This window comes from Meleagris gallopavo, chromosome 3 (genome assembly GCF_000146605.3).
Source record: "Meleagris gallopavo isolate NT-WF06-2002-E0010 breed Aviagen turkey brand Nicholas breeding stock chromosome 3, Turkey_5.1, whole genome shotgun sequence".
In the NCBI taxonomy this organism is placed as follows: Eukaryota; Metazoa; Chordata; class Aves; order Galliformes; family Phasianidae; genus Meleagris; species Meleagris gallopavo.
This window is the reverse complement of record NC_015013.2, coordinates 86,597,260-86,618,713: the sequence shown is the minus strand read 5'-3', so window position 1 is coordinate 86,618,713 and position 21,454 is coordinate 86,597,260. Positions and strand designations below refer to the sequence as shown.

Below are 21,454 nucleotides of genomic sequence, written 5' to 3'. Positions count from 1 at the left end.
GCATGCAGCCCACTTCAGCACAGAGACACCAAACAAAGGGGCTGACGTTATACTCGTTGCCCACTAGTTTCTCCAAGTGCTCTCAGGACTTCAGCAGTACAGCTGCTATGATTTTTAAGTTTGCACCTCCGCCCCTCCCCCCCAACAACTATCCTTGAAGGGAAAGGATCTTGCTCTCCTTTTAAGAGTTGTGAATCAGAAAAGATTGTGTAAAAATTCAGGGCCATCTCCCCCTTTCCCTTCATTCACCCCCTTGTCCACATTTTAGTGTAGCTGATGGGGTTTTCTCAACCAAAGCAGGGAAGAAATGCAAGACCCATTCAAGGATGCGCCAGCACTACCAGTACCAGCTCCCCCTCCACACAACAAAATGACAACAGAGCCTTGATAATGACTCACCACGCTAGCCAAATGAGAAGGCAAAAAAAAAAGAAAAGAAAAGAAAAGAAAAGAAAAAACAAATTGAAATAAAAAACACATACTGCATTCACTTATAATAGTGGGCTTTGAGTCTGCTGGGAGATTGGCTGGCATTTCGCAGCTGAGGGGGCTGCCCTGTGTCTGAGCTGTCATACTGACTCACCTGCCACAGCAGCAGGTCTGAAAGGAACCTCAGGCAGAGCGGGAGAGGGAGAGACACACTCCATAGACACAATGTGTTTCCCTCCCACTGTGACCCCCAGTAGTGTCCTACAGATGCACACATTTCTGGTGTCACGTGTCACTCACACTACTCCTGCTTCCACTCTCTTTTTTTTCTTAGCTTACTTGCCAGCACCTCCCAGTTCTCAATCCATATTTGCTGTATGATGATACAATAAAAGAAAGCCCCAAGTGAGGACGACAACTGCCCTATCCAGCCTATTTGCCTTATTTCACTAAAACATCAATTTCTAGAAGGAGAGAACCAGAGCAGGAACCTACAAGATGGTATTTCTGAACCCAGAACTGAGTACTGGACCCAGATCTGTGACTTGAACATTTTGCCTTCATCAAGTCATGACCGTGACCGTAAGAATAGTGAAGCACTGGCACAGGTTACCCAGAAAAGTGGTGCATGTCCCATCACTGGACACATTAAAGGTCAGGCTGGACAGGCCTCTAAGCAACATGATCTAGCTGTAGATATCCCTATTCATTGCAGGGCAGTTGATCCCTTCCAACTCAAATGAGTCTATGATTCTATGTTGAAGTAAATCAGTTATACCATCAAGAACCTTTTCCTCTTGGAAATTGCCCCATTCTTTCATGACCCTAGCGATTCTACATTGTGTGCTGCTTTGTTTTGTTCTCATCCTCTGTCTCTTTCCTTCTCATTTTATTTCTGACCCCATGTCTGGCCACTTTTCATTCAGTCCTTTTCTATACCTTCTTCCCTCCATCCTTGCTGCTTCCTCCTGCAAGGCCCTCACAAGCAAACAGGTTGCCAAGTATCTGCTCTTCACATAATAAAGGATTGTCAAGAAAATAATAGAGAAGGATGAGGTAAAAATCCTTTTGGGTTTGGACCAAGGAAAGGAAGATCAATGTTGTAGACAAGTGATAGGTGAGAGCTAATTAGCTGGGCAATGTGCTGATAACCAATATCATCTCTTGTTATTTCTTCACCTGTTTACATACCTGCAATGAACCCTTGGACTGCAGCCTCATAGTTGTTCTCCTGCTTTGGGGTCCTACAGTGTCTCATGTCTGCATCTCCTAAACATTTTCAGGTTAATAAGGTTTATGAATGGTAATTGATAATAGTTATATACTGTAATAAACCTTTCACTCCCAGTATTCATACAATTCAGAATACATCAGAATTCCAAAGATATTATTCTAAAGGATGTTAAAAACCAAAAGAAGAGGTCTGGTGATCCCCATCCAACACAAAAACAATGAGAAGGAAGTAAAAGAAACCACTAATTCTGGTAAATGTTATTTCCCCTTCCAAAATGGAAGGCATGTTGAAGCTGTTTTCTTTCTCTCTGCATAGTGGACTTCAGTGTTTGATTTATACCCTGAGGCCTCGTTTGCTGCCTTGCTTCTGAATTTGATGTGAATGCCTCAGTACTGACTGGTGGAAGCTTGCAGTTGTTTCACTCCTAGCAAAAGGAAATAAAATTGAAGGAGGAGAGAGGAAGAGAGAACTGGAGGATGAGACGGAGGGAGGGAGGGAGGGAGGAAAAGAGGAAAGGAGGAAGGGAGGAAAGGAGGGAGAGGGGACAGGAGAGGAGAGGGGAGGAAAGGAGAGGAGAGGAAATACAAAGCATGCATTCAAAAGCATGGAGAAATGTTTGAAGTTTTAAATTTTTGTTCATTTCCAAGGGCTGCTCCTTTTAACTTCTCATCAGTGTTGAACTGGGAATAAATCCTCAAGATTGATGTGCACACTCTCCTGAGTTATTTCATTTTAGCTTGTACTGAAAACAGTGCTGTCTGGAGGCTTGTATCATTCCTTCCATCCATACTCTGAAGATCTACACAGAGGAGATAAATACTGGAGAAAAGTAAAAGGAGCATGCCTTTGAGAAAAGGGAGAAGGGAAAGTAGAACAGGCAATGTGGCATAAGGAGAAGACAGCTTCATGCTAGGGAACAGTGGGTGGAACTTTCTTTTTGATATACTTTTCCCTGGCTGATATATTCTACAGGTGACTGTCTCTGGCTTGCTGGGTAACGATTTGAACTCTTTCCTCTCCTAGTCCCATTTTCATCTCTTTGGGCAAGGTAGATAAGAGCTGTCCATACTCTACTGCTTTAAGCCCACGGTTTACATTCTACAGGAGTTATTCCTGGAGACAAATAACTCTATGACAATATTTTAAACCCTTTCTTTAAACTGAAAATTTAGGTTTTTTTTTTTTTTTTTTTTTTGGAGGGAAGACGGCTTTGATTAGCTCTTCCTGTGAACAATTATATTTGCAGTGAGGAAGGAGCTGGCTGTGATGGAAGTGAAAAACTGTGTTTCTGAGATTCATGGGTTTATCTCTACTACCTGGTTAAGTGTGCAACCTCTTATGACCTTTTATGACAGCTCACACCTTCTGCCTCTGCAGCAATGTGCTCTTCAGCATGGGATTGTGGTTAACCATTCTGCACACCATTCTCTGCATTTGCTTTGCAGTGCACAGTATTGACCTGAGCACCTTTTTCAATAACATGTTAAGTGCTCTGGCAATATGAACTCACTCACCACTGATTTTCCAAGGAACATTGCAAACAAAAAGTCATTGGGTTGGCAATGAACTGAGAGGGCCTTTCCCTTACTTTTTTTCCCCTTGATGCAAGTCCAAAGTTTTGGGACCATATTCCTATCTACTTTGCTGTCCATCCTTATTTAATGCTCTTTTTTGCATAGTTGCTTTTTAAATTCTCTTTTCCTCTTCATAGATGTCTTTGAACTTATTCCACTCTACTGCCTCATGTACAAGTACACTTTGGTCTTTTCTGCCACAGGTTCTAATTTTGAGCCTTCTGATTTTTTTGTCCTCCTTGGCTGATTGGTTCAATTCATCCTGCTTCAGGCACCTTGAAAGAAAGTAATCATGAATATGCTATGAGTTCATTTTATAACCAAGATAATTAAAACCTCTACGGGTCCTGTTTTCATTCCATTTGCTTGCTTGCAGTCTTTTACCTGGTTTCCAGCCCCCACACCATTGGAAATAAATACAGATATCTCTGAATTAATACTTTGATGAAGTCTCATGAGAGTCTTGTGGTAAGTTTTGTTTTTCTTTCAGATTTTGACCTTGCTCTACAGGAAGCCAAAGGTATGACGGAGAAGTCAATCAGCTTCCCCACAAAGCTGACTTCTACATGGCCAAAACTTTAGCCAAGTGCAGCTACAATGATGTCCTGAACAAACACCAAAAGTCTACCAAGTCACTGACCCTCTAACCAGTACCTCAGCAAATCGTTAAATCTAACATTATCCACCATGGCAGCACCTACAAACTGTTATATAGGGATACAAGAAGCTGACCCTCTTGCCTCTGCTGGTGTCAGAAGCAACACAAGAAGTTTCTCTCCCACACACAGTATTCAACTCTCCAGTTCTTATCCTACTGGGAATGCAAGCACAGCACACACCCCCACATGCACTGCAGTCAGTAAAACACACCAGGCAAAATGCTGTTACCTAGGCAATGGTTATCACAAGTCTCTGGAAAGGAATGGAGGGGGAGAGGTACAGGACAATGCAGGCTTGGGGAAGGAGAAAATGAAGCCATCAGAAGAGATCAAAGTGAAACACAGGATACTGGCAGCTTCAGGTGCTGGGAAATTGGGTGTTAGACTTTTTTGAAGGTAAACACAGTTCTGTGACAGAGAGACTTTGGACCTTTGCTTTTTACCAGCATGAGAAATGCTCCCTTCTCATAGGTTTATGCTCTAAACTTGAAGATGATTTACTAGTGATGAGAGGCAATGGCCTCAAGTTGCACCGGGGGAGATTAAGGTTGGATATTAGGAACAAATTCTTCTCTGAAACTGATCAGGTTGGAACAGTTGGAACAGATTGCCCAGAGGAATGGTAGAGTCACCACGTTGCAGACTTGCAAGAAATATGTATAGATGTGGCATAGAGTTACATGTTTTAGTGGGCATGGTGGTGATGGGTTGATCATTAGACTTGGTGATCTTAAAGAACTTTTCTAGCCTCAGTGATTCAGTGATTCTATGTCCAAGGCAGGCTCTTGGTCAAAGCCCTGAAGGTACGTGACTGGTCATGATGTTGGAACAAGGCTCATCCTTTATACAGCTGGACCTGAGTAAGCTCCATAAGGAGATGTTCACCACAGATTATGGTCTCCCCCAGTAGAAGTGTCTGGTGACTTGGATTAACAACATCTTCTGCCTCTTTTGCCTCCCACTGAGCATTTTAAAGGGGTGCCTGACTCCTGAACCTCAATATAATCCTAGTAGTCTTTGGCTCTGAACACAGGACAGGATGCCTTTTGAGACTCAAAAGCATATTTTGTAGCACAGCAACAGGACAGCTTCTCAATTGGTCACATCACTTATCTGGAAGTAAACCCAGGGCCTGAAAGCTGTCACCTCCACACTACCCAGTGGTAAATGTTTTCAGTGTGAGATTCTTTCTCAAGCTTCTGATGCCAGGAGTAATGCTTGAAAAGTTGAGCCCAGATGCATCAGTACAAGGTTCACATTGAGATAACTCAAGAGCACAACTGCTAATGAGCATTTCTGCAGAGACTCAAAGCCATCCAGTAGTAAGATCTGAACTATTTTACAGTGTGTTCTCATTGGTGTGAATGGCATTCTGTGTTGAAATCAGAAGAAACAAACGCTCTCCATCTAAACTGTATGCACAAAAATAATAAGAGCTGCAAACATGACTCCTGTGAGATATCCTGTTTTCTGATTCCATTTAATTCACTTTCTTGTGCCGGTGACTTTTTTTAATTATTATTTTATTTTTTTGGTAACAGATAATCTGGGAAGAAAAAGATAGACCTATCTGGGTAAAGATCTTGAACAGATAACTAGCAAAATCTGGTGTACATAACTTTCTGCCTAAAATATGACACAGTCATGAGAAATATAAAGGTTTGCTAGAACTTTCCAAGACTTAGAATGTACCATGTTTTTTAGGTAATGGTGATTTAAGAATTTTGATGTTCTGTCATGAGTCACTTTGCAAAGAATACTCTGATATAATGGTAGAGTGTTGTGTTACCAGCACTCCTATAATCTGAAAAAGAGACTACCTTATCACTGAAGATTCTTTGGCACAAGCTCCTGTGTCAAATCAAGGTACCTGTGGGGCAATGTGGGCACAGACTTGCTTATCCCTTGATCTGGAGGGACTTTCACACTCTTAGTGGTGAAATACATTATGCATGAATGTGTCTTCCACAGCTAAAAATCTGTTGATTACTGATTTCATTCTATTCCACTTGTAAAGTTAAGCATTTTCCATTACTTGTAAATTTTCCATTATTTCTATAAAGCACAGGTTGTTGACTTAAAGGCTAGGATTGTTTACATGTCATACACAGAGAAGTGACAGGTTGCATCTCTCAGAGCTTGTAAGGGCCCTAGATGTTTTTCCATGTAGAAATGAAGTCAGGATGGAGATAAATAAGCTTAAATATCCTGTGTACTTTCTAGGCACCATAAATCACCAGTTTCTGGCTGCCTCTCCTGAAGTCTTCTGTAACCCTACGTCATATTCAGTAGCCACAAGGAGGTGCCTCACACACCCTATAGTATTTCACATAGAGTAGGCACAGTGTTTAGGCAACAATTCAAGGTGACAATCCATCATTTAGACACCTAGTGCACATGGAAACATAACACAATGTTCCTTAATTTTCATTCTAAGTTTGGAGCCCAAATGTCTATCTCCCTCTGCAGTCCATGGAAGATAAATCTTGCTTATGAGGAGGATTCAGATGACTAATCTTGTTTAGGCAGCAGTGTTGTGTTTGTAAGTGGGAAGCATGTAGACCTGGTTTGTTCGTATCAAAATGTGAAACCACCTCTGTGTTTAGCATGTATATTGTCAATATCAAATGAACTGAGGCATGGCCACCCCAGTAGATTCATTGTTTTACCATTGATTCCTTTGTGTAATACAGTATGAAGCACTCAGGACAGGGTAGGAGGATCAGGTGCTCTAGTAACAGCAATTCCACTGCTCTTAACCTTGGCATATTTGAGCTGTCTTGACAAATCCTTGTATGCAGCTATTTGTCATGCTGAGGGAACACAGAAGTTGTCACCCCACCATTAACCCTGAACTCTGTGTTCTTTGCTGTGGAATCTTTGAAGAATAAGAAGATGCTGCATCTTTTCAAATATCTCAAAGAAGCACTGTGAGTAAGCAGCCTTTGCTCCTTGCAGAGGATTTTGAGAGAACGAGTATTTAAAAGCTTCGTTGATGGAGAGGACTTTTGTGTCATCACTCTTTCAGTCATATATAATCATTGAATAAAAGAATCAGCGGAGTTGCTACCCACCAGATCAAACTGTCCAGGGCTACATCCAGCCTGGCCACCATGAATGCCTCCAAGGATGGGGCATCCACAACTTCTCTGGGCAACCTGTGCCAGTGCCTCATCTCCCCTCTGAGTAAAGGATTTCCTTCTAACATCTAACTTAATTCTCCCCTCTTTTAGTTTAAAGCCGTTTTCCCTTGTCCTATCACCGTCAGATCATGTAAAAAGTTGTTCGCAAGTACAGGAAGGCTATAATGAAGTCTCCCCAAAGCCTCCTCTAAGCTAAATAAGTCCAGCTCCCACAGCCTACCTACACAGGAGAGGCACTCCAGCCCTCTGATCATCATCGTAACCCTACCCTGGACTTGCTCCAACAGTTACACATCTTTTCTTAGCTGGGGATCCCAGGCCTGAATGCAGTACTCCAGATGGGTCCTCACAAGGGCAGAGCTGAGGGGGACAATTCCTTCTCTCTCTCTGCTGGCCTCCTCTCTTTTGATGCAGATCAGCATACTGTTGCCTTCCAGGCTGCTGTTCTGGCTCACATCCAGCTTTTTGTCTACCTGAATCTCCAATCATCAGGGACTTTACCTGACAGTCACAATTTTTCAGATATAATGGAAAGTAGCTTGGCAACCACATTAGCCAGCTCCTTCAGAACCCTGGAATGCATCTTGTCCAGTCTCATAAACTTACACATATTCAGCCTTGTGAGTCGGTCTCAGACTTTCTCCACTCTTACTCTGGAAGGGATTTCAGTCCCCTGACTCCTGCCTTGTTTCAGGGACATAAGAGGTGTGAAAAGCCTGGCTACCAGCAAAGACTGAGTCAAAGAACTCGTTGAGTACCTCAGCTTTCTCCATGTCTGTTATAGGCAGTTTTCCCTTCCCATTTGTTAAACTCTCTTTTGCCTATGTACCAATAGAATCCCTTGTTATTTTTCACATTCCTCATCAAGTTTAGTTCCATCTACACCTTGGCTTTTGTGATTCCACCTCTGCATGTCCTGACAGCATCCTTGTATTCTTCCCATGCCACTTATCCCTGCTTCCACTGCCTGTACATGTACTTCTTATCCCTCAGTTTGACCAGTAGGCCCTTGCTCAATCATGTCAATTCCTTGCCTTCTCTGCTCGATTTCTTATGCAGAGGGATGGAGTGCTCTTGTGGTCTCAGAAAGGTGTCCATAAAGTGCTGCCAGCTCTGTTTCATTCGTATGTGCCTAAGGACAGTTTCCCAGAGGATCTCATTCAATGAATCTTTAAACAGATGAAAGTTTTCTCAGGATCCTGATTCCACTCTTTTCCAGGCCCATATTCCTGGCACTGAGGGACATGGTTTAGTGGACATGACAGCAATGTGTTGACAGTTGGACTTGATGATCCCAGTCATCTTTTCCAACCTTAATCACTCTTTGACTCTATGATAATTTGATGAGACCATGATCAGTACACTCCAGCCTGCCTCCAGTCTTAACATCTTAAATGATCATCTTTGCATTGGTGAGCATCAGGTCCAATAATGCTTTGCCACTGGTTGGTCTGTCCAATGCCTAGTCCAATAAGTTATCCTCAAAAGACTCAATGAGTCTCCTGAGTTGCTTACATCTTGCTGTGTTGCTTTCTCAGCAGATATCTAGGTGGTTGAAATCCTCTATCAGAATGAAGGCACTTGAGTGTGACACCTTCTGTAGTTGAAGCAATAACATCTGCCAAGTTGTCCTAGAGTAGTATAGTATTATAAAGGCAACACACATAGTGCCATACCTTTACAACAAGTAGGCCAAACTTAGATACCAAGATGTTAGCAATTGCCAACAGGCAGACATAACAGGAAGGGAAGGAGGGAGGGAGGAAGGAAGGGAGGGAAGGAGGGAGGGAGGGAAGGAGGAAGGAGGGAAGGAGGAAGGAGGGAGGAAGGAGGGAGGGAGGGAGGGAGGGAGGAAGGAAGGAAGGAAGGAAGGAAGGAAGGAAGGAAGAGTAAAAGTCCTAAAACCAAGGAGATTGCTGCTTAACAGAAAGTCTCAACTATCTCCGTGACCAAGATTGAAAACCACATCTTTCAGCCTGAGCCTATCTGGACATGGTATTAATCTGTTAGTACTTTGTGAAAACTTCTTATTCCTTTCCATTTTTAATTAAAAAAAGTAATAATAATAAAATCAGAGAAACAGAAAATATCGTTCTTATTTTTGTCTTTCTTTTTAAATATATTTCCCTTTTAAATGGGCACAAACAAAAAAAAATACCCTAAGTGAAAAAAGATTTGTCTGGAGCTACTGGATCATTAAATTATTAGAGGTGCTTCAGTTTTTGCATCTGTTTGGTGACACTGAAATATAATTATTTTTTTTTAATCTACCACAGACTAGTCACATCTCACTATCAAGAAGACCACACCTCATGCATCTGGACTCTCCCAACTTCTGCTCTTGTCTCACTGGCTGAAATCTCAGCTCACTAAGAGGATTGCTTCAATGTACACATCTTTTCTGCTGATGTTGTCTTATCCCTTGTCTCTAGTGGGATGTATTATCTTTATCTCTTCTCAGAGCACTTGAAATGAGGGGAAAGCTGTTGAAAATAAATTAGACAAAAATAAACTCCAATTGGAAATGCTAAGTACTGCATGTTCCTTCTTTAGGGAGAAGAAATATTTCATTCACATTCCTGAAACAGGACTTGGGATCGTTTCAAGTGTTGTGACTTTTTAAAAATCATCCAGAAATAGTAAGTAAGTGGTATATAAATTCTTAGTTTTCTCATATGATAAGGAATACGTTCATTACTAATATAAAGTTTTCCATTCTAACTATCAACTTAATCAGATCTGGTTTAATCATTAGCTCACATATCTGCATATTACATACATTTTTTGTCAATTACATTTTTGACTGGTCATTACTGACTACCTGAGCACATCTCAGCCTTACTTGATAACAATATGCTTGATATGTTGGTACACCTTTCAAAAATTTAATGAGGTCTTTTGTCCTCTTTTTAGTGCCTGAAATCTTTTGTCATGGTACTCACAAGTCATTCCCATCTCATATTTTGGTAAGTGACAAGCTCTGACCTTTGAGTTTCTGATAAGTCCCACTCATTTCATTGATATCCAGGCACACATACTCATTTTTCACTTTGGACCAGCTGGCAGATCTCCTTCAGACTGTGGCTGGGGAGCACTCCAGGTTCTCAGACCTGTCAGCTTACATATTGAATAAGAGAGTCATTCTGCCAACTCTCACCTCACATCACCCAGCAGCCCAGCCAGCAGCCTGCTCACTTCCAGCAGTGTCCTGCTTCTGCACCTCAACCATCGTGAGGCCTCAAACAGAAATGACCTATGACTGGTAGGTGGCCAATGAATACACTTTTTTTCCTTTGACAGAACCATGGAAAACAACTGTGGCTGTTGCTGAGTGAGCATCCAGCAGGCTGGTCAAAGATCTTCACCTTTTAACTTCTCTAATCAATAATGCTTGTTCTCCCACTTCTGACTACTCCGAATAGTGGAGATGAGCATAGACATTCAGGGCTCTCCCTTCAACTCTCTGTACTGTTGTTTTTCTCTCAACTTTATTTCTTCTCTTGGAAGCCTCTCTTCACCCCTTCTTTCATTGTCATTCAAAATAACAAGCCTTGGTTTCGCTTACTGTATGAGACAATTTGAACTGCCTCTATCTTCCCTACAGTGCCATAACCACTGTTTCTAAAGAGAAATTCTGACTGCCAGAAGTGTGGCTCAGATCCTAACCATGGGCAGGAACTCCTCCTTCCTACTCGTTTTTTTTCCCTGGGGAATGCATTATCTTAGGTCATGGGAATAGCCCCACTTCTTTTCAGAGCAAATCCTGAATTCTGCTTATTTTTTTTTAATTGATCTTTATTCAAGAAGAATCATAGGAGCGTAGAATCATTTGAGATAGAAGAGACCTTTAAAGGTCATCTAGTCAAACTCCACTGCAATGAACAGAAACATCTACAACTAGATCAGGTTGCTCGGAGAAGACTGGATGGTCTATTTACAACAAACATGAGAAAGCATCTTCTAAACTCTGGATCATACACTTCATTAGAAGAAGTGCAAATTAGGAATAAAAAACAGACAACAAGAACAAGATTTCTATTTCCAAAGTAGCACTCAGCACATTTAAGCAAATTCATACAGGCAGCTTCAAAACAAATGGTTGATTAAATTAAATCAAATTAAATAAACAAAAGAAACAAAGGGAAAAGCACAGCTATGAATTTGGCTCTGTAACTGGTACTACTGCTCAGGAAGGAGAGAATAATTTAAATTTTAAAAAGGATACTATTTGTCAGGGTGGTTCCATTTGAACAGATCTATTCTGTAGATGATACATTGCCAGATCTCTTCTTTGTGAAGCCAACAGGGAAACTCAGTGCTGTTTTACCAGCCCTTTGATATGGTGAGGCTGAGACATATTGACATGAATCATAGAATCATAGACTCATAGATTCATTAAGGTTGGAAAATACCTCTAAAATCATCTAGTCCAATCATCAACCTGTCACCAACATGCCCAACTAACCATGTCCCTAAGTACCACATCAACATTTTTCTTGAACATATCCAGGGACAGTAACTCCATCAACTTCCTGGGCAGCCTGTTCCAGTGCCCAACTACTCCTTCAGAGAAGCTTTTCCTAATATCCAGTCTGAATTGTGCGAATTCACCCAGCCTTATGACTCCTATCTATCTCAGCTTCCCTGGTTGCTTAATCAATTTTCTCCTTCATTACATAATGTCTGTGGAACAATTCTCCTTCGTTAATGAAAATAAGTGTCCATCTGAGGTTCTTCATTATGTTATGACCCTTCCAGGATGATTTCTGTTCCCCTGCCCTTTTCTCCTCAAAGACAGTCATAGTAAAATGTTACTGGTGGCCCAAACTATTCTTGATCCAACTCATCAATATTAATTAGAGAGGAATCCATCAGCATTGATGAGAAAAACACTCACATTAGCACACAAATGAACACAAAATGAAAATCAAAGTGGACAGCCCTGTGGACTAGGATGTAACAATCACCTTTGCAAGTCTGAACACTTCTGAAAAGGAAGAAATGAATATTTTGATTATAAGACTCCCAAATAATATTCATAAGCTGCAGAATATAATGGAGATATATTTTCTACAGAATTACGTGTGCTATGTTTTGTAAACAAGCCTACCACAATAGTCTCAGTTTTCTTCCAATGTACAGAATTATCTCCACCTACTGAGATATATGCAGGTCCTCTCCAAGCCCCAAGCCTGGCAATACATCCGCAGAATCACAGAATCACAGAATGGCCAGGGTTGGAAGGGGCCTCAAGGATCAGGAATCTCCAACCCCCCTGCCACATGCAGGGCCACCAACCTCCCCATTTAATACTAGACCAGGCTGCCCAGGGTCCCATCCAATCTGGCCTTGAAAACCTCCAAGGACAGGGCATCCATAACCTCTCTGGGCAGCCTGTTCCAGTACCTCACCACTCTCTCTGCAAAGAATTTTCCCCTGACATCCAACCTAAATCTTCCCTCCCTCAACTTAAAACCACTTCCCCTTGTCCTGCAGTTAACAACCCTTTTGAAGAGTTCACTCCCCTCCTGTTTGTAGGCTTCCTTTAGGTACTGAAAGGCTGCAATGAGGTCACCCCGCAGCCTTCTTTTCTCCAGGCTGAACAAGCCCAGCTCCCTCAGCCTGTCCTCATAGGGGAGGTGCTCCAGTCCCCTGATCATCTTTGTGGCCCTCCTCTAGACTTTCTCCAACAGTTCCCCGTCTTTCTTGTACTGGGGGCTCCAGACCTGGACACAGTACTCCAGATGAGGCCTCACAAGAGCAGAGTAGAGGGGGATAATCACCTCCCTGTCCCTGCTGGCCACCACTCTTTTGATGGAGCCCAGGATACCATTTGCCTTCCAAGCCGCAAGGACACATTGCTGGCTCATGTTAAGCTTTTCATCTATCAAGACCCCCAGGTCCTTCTCTACAGGGCTGCTCTCAAGGACTGCTCTTTCTGGTCTGTATGGATGCCTGGGATTCCTCCGGCCCAAGTACAAAACTCTGCACTTTGCCATGTTGAACCTCATCAGGTTCACCTGAGCCCACCTTTCCAGCCTGTCGAGGTCCCTCTGAATGGCATCATTCCTTCTACCTTGTCATAGAATCATAGAATCATAGAATCACAAGGTTGGAAACGACCTGTAAGATCATCTAGTCCAACCGTCTTCTCATTACCACTGCTATCACAAACTAAACCGTATCTCGTAGCTCCTCATCCAGATGCCTCTTGAACACTGCCAGAGATGGCAACTCCACCACCTCCCTTGGCAGGCCATTCCAGTGCCTGACCACTCCCTGAGAGAAAAAGTTTCTCTCCTTTTTTTTTTTGTTGTTGTTGTTGTTTTGTTTTGTTTTGTTTTGTTTTTAACCACAAAAGGGTTTTATTTTCAATATCATGTACATCTTTACTTCTAACTTGACTCAGATTTAGATGTAGAAGCTCTCAATGAAGAAAGTCAGCGTCTCTTAGCAATCTGCTCCTGGCGTTTTTCCTTGGCCTCCTTTATTCTCTTCGCCAAGAGTTTAGCATAATTTGCTGCCTCCTCCTTGTTCTTCTTAGTGCACTGCTTCTTCAGGGCAATACGTCTGCACTTATGTTGCAGAACTCGAGGAGTCACCAGTTGCTGGATCTTTGGAGCCTTGGTCCTAGTTTTCTTGCCCTCTTTATTCAGAGGTTTCCTCAACATACTGGCAAACATCATCTTCCTTAGAGAGATTGAACAGCTTGCAGATCCTGCTAGCTCTCTTGGGACTAAGACAATAAGGCACAGTTGTGTCTGTCAGCCCTGGAATATCCTTTTCACTCTTTTTCACAATGACCAAGTTCAGAACACTCAAGTTGGCGCCAACAATGCAACCCCGAACAGATTTGTGTTTTCTCTCTCCAGGTCTCCTGGGGCAGTAGCAGGAATGGCTCTTGCTGAGCAGAACGCGGACATGTCCATGAGCAACCTTGCTTCATAGGGAAGCCTTGTTTGTCATTGCCACCACTGATCCGGACAACATGCCCTTCCACTCCTCGCCAAGAGAGTGAGCCACAACCTCCGTGGCAATTCGCTTCCCATAGAATGTTCTCAGCTTGTGCTCATCATCCACTTCAATAAGCTTCTGGCAGTCAGTGACTGGGAAAGAGATGTTGAGTTTCATCCTCACTGAGCTGCACCGCCACACAAAAACTGCATCACTTCTCAGATAACAACACCTACAACCCTCTACATCCCTAAAACACCCCTGATTTTTCCAGTTTTTTCCTGGTAACCCCTGATCTGCCATCCAAACTATTTCTAAGTCTTCTAATTTTCCCTCATTACAGCATAAGAGGCAGCAATACCATTATGTCATCACCATGCTCAAGCACTGAAGGACATGCCATCAGGCAAAGTCTGATTTCGTGACGACACTCTGCCCTCCGTAGGCTTACATATGTATTCTTTCTCTTCCAGTACGTTTCTAAGAACAAATTCTTGGAACTCTGAGTCATTCTTTCAGTCTCATTGAAACTGGCAAGCTGATGGATACAATACGAGGAGGGAGAAGTGGGATTGACAGTCAGATTAAACAGATGGACAGTTACAGTGGAATGGCACTAAAAATGACAATCAAGGTAAAGAATCATTACTGAAATGTATCCAAAGCTTTAGTTACCTGCCAGTCTATGTTTAAGTGCAGCTAGATGATTTTGAATTGGTGTAACTTCCAGCAAGGTCATAAACTGTAATATCTGCAGCTGTGGGCAAAGAAATATAGACTCTTCTGCAGCCCTTTCCAGTCTGTTCCCCAAAGAACGATGTATCTCTGCAGATATTAAAGCTAATCAGAGATGTAACAAAAAGCAACTTCTGATTGCCTGACATCTTGCAAGTGGCTATCAGTTCTAGCTGTTCAAGGATTAGTATTTTGCATGGTGACATGTAAAAGAGGCCATCCCAAGAGGACATGTGTTGACTGCTGTGGAGCCATTCATGGTTGAGGTCTCCGTGGTTCCAGATTCAGAAAAGCATCTCATAAGCACTCCAGCAGACAACAGAATGCAACTTGTCTCCCTGTATATCAGCGTCAGATACTTAGGGTATTAGAAAAAGCAGGTGAAGGGAAGGGATCCTCCCCTTCTAATCCACCCTAGAGAGATCTCATGTGGAGACCTGTCTCCCATTCTGGGTTCCCCAGTAAAAGAGAGACTTGAATATACTGGACAGAGCCTAGCATGTTCTCTAAAGTTCCCATCCAGCCTCAATTATTCTGTGATTCCCTGAATACATAATACAGGATTTAGTTGCCTGAACATAGGAACATAATACCACTTAAAACAGAAATCTCACCTGGCAACTGATGACAGACTGGAGAGTGAGGGTCTCTCTGCCAGGCCTGTGTTGGATACACTGGGAACCTTGATGTCATACAAGACTTCAGTGTACTGGCAACTGAACTCCATATCCAAATGAACGTCATATATGGCACCTAACAGTAATGGGCGGAAGACTTCTCTCGTAGTGAGAAAATCTTCCATTCTTTTCATAGTGCTAAGAACAGTAGGCTAAAAGTTGTCAGTCCAGATTCAGTCACAGTCATTTTAGTAGTGATAATAATAATAATTACAAAAACTCAGATGTTCAAGTTCTGCCCTTGAGAGACTGTGACCACAGAAGTCTAACAGCAAGAAACAGCCCCATCTGCTTTCCCATCTGAAATCAGATGGAAATAGTCTTGTTATCCATGTGGCCCAAGCATGTCATCTGAAACTGCTTCTTGACATACGTTTTCCAAAATATATTAGCTTTGTTTACGGGGCTTTGGCATAATATTTCTCCATCACAATTTGCAAAGTCATCATAATCTCAATTTTCTTCAAGAATGCACTGATTTTAGTGCAGCTTAAAAAATATTTAACATAGTACATTTAGCATTTAAGCTATTCTGTTTAAAATATATTTTAGGATATTATTGTTTATTCTGATTTATTTTCTATTATAGTCTTATTATATTATCTTTTATAGTCCTATTATGTTAATATTTAACTTTATTTTCAATTTATTATTTTAATTCCATATTCAACAGTTTTATGTAGCAAGAATTAAATGTCAAAAAAAAAAGAACTGTTGAAATAATTTAGTGACATTGACCAAAAACTCAATGCTTTTTTTAAATGCACATGGGAGGCAATAATCACAATGTGGCATTATTTTGCAGATTGCAATGGCAGAAAGCATCAAAACTATTGTATTTCCCATAGAGCTGAGACTTAAGAGCTGCATCGGCTCAGCTATACCTGCTGTTATAGTTAGTTCATCACTCAAATATAAATGTTTTATTTTCTAACACCGACATTTGCTATGTCATTAAAAATTCATTTACAAATATTTTTTCTTTTGTGAATAAACACTCCACTTTCCTGTGAATTTTTGAATTGCATCATTATTATGCCCAAGTATTTGATACTAGATGCTTGTACTTACTGGCTTCATATCCTCTTCAGCTTCATTCTAGATCCATCCTATTTCTTTTTAGAACTAAAGAGCACACAGACACTGCACAAGCATATGTGGCATTTGCTATTCCTTATCCTCAGGCTGAAAACATTGATTTCCTCAATAAGGGAGAAGCAGAACAATGGAAATTTTGCTAATTAACTATACATTGCAAATTCAGAAGAAGAAATAAAAAAGTCTGAGAACAGCCACATAACAAAAAATTGTGTGAGATCTTTGCTTTGCTTATAACAATTCTGCAAATATTAAGTTGACAAATGTATTTGATGACGGTCAGGATTCATGCATCAATAGCGATTCAACCAAAATGTGTGTAATAAACCTAACTCCAGTTTATGTTTCCTTATTCTGCCGGCACTGACAAAACCTTTAAAGTACAGTAATCTGCCTTCCTATATCCCAGTGAACAGAGCATTAGGTAAAGATCTGCTTTTGTTTATGATTGCTTTTTAATGTCTTTTCACTACAGCAGATAGACCTGACGTCATTAAGCTTGTTGTTATTATATTTTGAGAGGATTACCAAGCACATAATTGATACCAGTTTTTCTTCCATTATAGATTATGCACATTGGAGGGTTTTTTTTAGGAAAGGCTGGTGGTGTTTATATAAGCACATTTTCAAAATATTCTATGAGACAATAAACTAAAACTGTCTTATTTCATTACCTTAGTCAATGCTGATGTGTGCTGTAGTTTGTTTCTGTTTTCCTTTTCTGGATATGGAATGTTGTTTCATGAAACACTAAACTTTATGCAGATATTGAAAAACCAATAAAGTTGAATGCTGAAATCAATCCAGGATTGATGTCAAGGAAATCCACTTCCTGCCAACAGCCTATCACAAGTGTTCTTATGGTCTCACTCCTTTTTCTCAGGCATTAAATTATATTTTCTTCCTTTAAATCACCATTAAAATGTTCACTTTCTCAAAGGCTGCTGATCAGTAATGAGATTGCATCCAGTCATTCCTACAATACTGTGATGAGGATTTGAGACATAGATGGACAGGCAACCACTGCAGATATTTTGTATTTACTCGTGCTGGAGTTACATGGCCTTTTCCATCCAACATGAAATCATAGAATCTTAAAGGTTGGGAAAGACCTCTAAGATTATCAAGTCCAACTGTCAACCCATTCCCACTATGCCCACTGAATCGTATCACTCAGTGCCACATTTAATCTTTTCTTGAAAATCTCCATGAGCAGTGACTCCACTGCCTCCCTTGGCATCCTGTTCCAATGCATTAACACTATTTTTGAAGATTTCCCCTAATATCCAACCTAATACAAAACATAGACAAGGAATAGCACACAGATCTGGTCCTGTTTAATCACATCGTTTGCACCATGATTCTTAGATCACAGGGAAAGGGACTTAAGCTACTTCAGAGTACAGATTTGTGAAATAGTTGAAATAGGTTGGGTGAAATGGGAAGGAAGGAGGCTCTGATGGATGCACACTTGATATGTCCAACTGCGTATCCAGAGGTGATTTTTATCTCTTCCCAAGCAAAGTCCAGATTTCCACATGATTATAGAATAGAATCACAGAATAGTTTGGGCTGGAAGGGATCTTTAAGATCATCTAGTTCCATCACCCCTGCTATAGGCAGGAACACCTCCCACTAGACCAAGCTGGTCAAAGTCCCATCCAGCTTGGCCTTGAATACCTCCAGGGAGGGGGCATCCACAACCTCTCTGGACAACCTGTTGATTATGACATATCTTAGAATGAATCATAGAATCTTTTGAGTTGAAGGGACCCTTAAAGTCCATCTAGTCCAACTCTCCTGCAATGAATAGGAGCACCTACAGCTAGATCAGGTTGCTCAGAGTCCTGTTCAGGCTGACTTTAAATATTTCCAGGGATGGGGTATCCACCATCTTACTGGGCAACCCATGCCAGTGCTTCACTAAACTTGTAACAGAAAACTGGTTGTGAAGGAGGCAGCAATGCATACAGCAAATCCCACTGTGAAAACCACCATGCTCTTCTAGATCTCTCTTTAGAGTCACTTGGAAAGGTGTACCACTTCATATTACGTGTAGATAAAGTGGGGAAAGAGAGCAAAAATCACAAAAACAAGCTCCGAGCCCTCAAGGCAGGTGGGATATTGCACTGAAGAAGTCATTCCTGCTGCAAAAACATATTTCCACAGCTCAGAGTCTCAGCTAAGGCTGTCTAAGGGAAGCAGCAGGGGCTTCCAGCAGCAGTGAGGACAGTTTAACGCAAAGGTTATTTGTGTCTCCTCTTTCAATCTCATTTTCTAGCCCAGGGAGTGAACTCCCAAACTGTTGGACACATTTTCATTTCCATTTGTCAAAGCCAAGTTTTTCACGCCAGCTGCTCTTTGCTTCATCTGATCCGCTGGCAATATTTCCTCAGGACAAACTGGAGTCACCTGCCCACAGTACCACAGGAGGAGTCTTCACAAAAGGCATCCAACCATGTGTTAATTTGTGGGGACTGTTCACTTTAGTCCCAAGCTGGTGCAAGCCAGTGCCCTGAACTGTGAAAGACCAGAACTATTAATGCTGATTTACACCCTGCATCGCATGCCTAGTGGAGCTGCATATCTGTAATCACTTCAGCACAATGGAAATGCCTTACGTGCTCTGAATCACAGTCAACTATTTTTGCAAGAGTACTGAGCTTGTTTTTAATTTTACCACAGTGATAATTTCCCATTTTCTTGGCTTTGGTAGGTGAAGGCTGTTCATTAGTGCTTCCACTGAACTGAGTATGTATGCATTCATTTGGTCCCCCTCAGATGTCATATTATTTGGGCTATTGAAGATACCAAGCAATCCCAAAGGATGCATGCATACTGTCAAGAAACTTAGCTTGTAGCTGGCTTTCCAGTTCTGTTTTTTTAGGTGCAAATTGGATGCAGTATCCTCCAAATTAGAAGGCTTCTTTTGTAGTGGACAAGGGGCCACAGTGAAGTCCTAATCCAGCCTCAAACAAGTTGACAAGTTGTTCTTTTCCAGTCTTAGCAATTCTATGATTATAAGTGTCTACTGGTGGAGAAAACCCCTACCACATTCAGTGTCTTATAGGAAAGGTGGAAATTAGAATTTACTGAAATGGTGTGCATATTGAATATTAAATTCTATGAGACTGGGACTTATGCAGTGCATGTCATCTTCTAATAAAGAACCTCACATCATCCATTCAGTGCACAAGATTTTCATTCCCTGGGTTGTGAAGTTACTGGTAAATCATCTGCTGAACCAAGGAAGGCTGACCACTAGGAAATGGTTACAAATCCTGTGACTTGAAAACTGAAAGTGATTTCAGATATGTGCAGCAGAAAGGGACAAAGATGAACTTTTAAGAAAGTGTTCATTTGTTTCCAGAACCAGCCAAGACAGATAGTAAAGGAAGAAACATAGTTTCTTGAAGAATCATAGAATCATTAGAGTTGGTAGGAGCCCTTAACAGTCAAAATCAACGAGCAGGAAAGCAGCTGCTGTTTGTTGCTGAGGTCTCCTCATAGGTGTCTTTGCACTGCCTGAGTGGTTACATCTTCACTTCCAAATTCACTCGTCCCAAGAAAAGATCCACACTGCAGCCTCATCTTTGGAAGAAGTCCTTGGAGAAGGGTAATGCCCTGACTGCAACAGGTCTTATTTTTGGTAGAAGCTGAGGGTGACCTGCTTAGGAGAATGTTCAGGAGTACAGTAGGATTTGGGGATCATAGAATCATTAGAGTTGGAAGGGATCTTTAAAGGTCATCTAGTCCAACTCCCCTGCAATAAACAGGGACACCTACAGCTACATCAGATTGCTCAGAACGCAGTCCAGTCTGATCTTGAATGTCTCAAATGATGGAGCATCCACCACCTCTCTGGGCAACCTGTTCTAGTTCCTCAACACTCTCAACAAACTTTTTCCTTATATTCAATCTAAATTTCTCCTCTATATCCTTATGGATATTAGGATCTGGGAGTAAAAAGGGAAGGTCAGTCATTTCACGGACAGAAAGCATGTTATGATCCCAAATTATTTGCTTATTTGGCCAGAAAAAAACGTGTCTTGAAGGTGCTACCAGTATTTGGTTAAAAGGAGGCAGATACACATAGGGTGCATGAAGGTAATCAAGAGCTTATCTATGTCATCATTGTCTTGCTGTAAAAAGGTTTTGCCTTATAGAACAAGAAAACTATAAAATTCAAACATTTTTACATTCTTTACTGGGTGTATGTGGTTTTTTTCCTTTTTTCTTTTTTTCTTCTGAGAGATGTAAAACAAACAAAAGATGTAAAACAAAACTGCTTTTATAATTTTTTTCTTGTACAACACTGTCTGGTTCCCTGTAAAGGAGGACTGAAGAAGGCCAAAGCAAGAGCAAATTGAAATCTCCAGGTGTCTAACAGTCATTTCAGCTTCTCCATGTGGTCCTTTGCATGACTGGAGTGTCTGCATTCAGGCTGGAAAATCATTTTGTCATTTCAGTAGGTTTCTCTAATCATTTTGATTTTTTAGGCAAAACCACCACGGAGACATCCAGCTCTGCACCTGAAGGCTGCCACGCTGCAGTGGAACGACAGAAGGGTCAGTTTGGGCAGCATTTTGTAGAAAAGAAAGAAAAATACTAATGAAACATTCCTTCGGTGTCATTTCTTTTAACAAATCTCAATTTTCTGGCCCTACTACTACTGCATAAGAAAATAAGAAAATGAACAGGAACTTCTTGTTCATGCATTACCACCAACTAGTGGGTAGCTTCTGTCTTCGGAATCTACCTACTCACATGATGTCTGAATCTATGTCTGTTATTCCCCTTAAGCTCCAGGAATGTTTCTACATACCTAAATTCAGCTCAGAATTTGCTGTGGTTTGTGTAGCGATTAATGGGAGGTCTGAGCTTATTTTGTGCTGCCAGCATCATAATCTGTTTTGTTGGGGATTCTCTTCTGGGATTAAAACTCCACAAA

The 21,454-nt window shown here is 41.4% G+C and overlaps 1 pseudogene; it reads right to left on the bottom strand.

Moving 5' to 3' along the window:
* Nucleotides 1-13,386: 13,386 nt before the first annotated feature.
* On the bottom strand, nucleotides 13,387-14,170 carry LOC100540274 (annotated as a pseudogene).
* Between the last annotated feature and the right edge of the window lie 7,284 nt (nucleotides 14,171-21,454).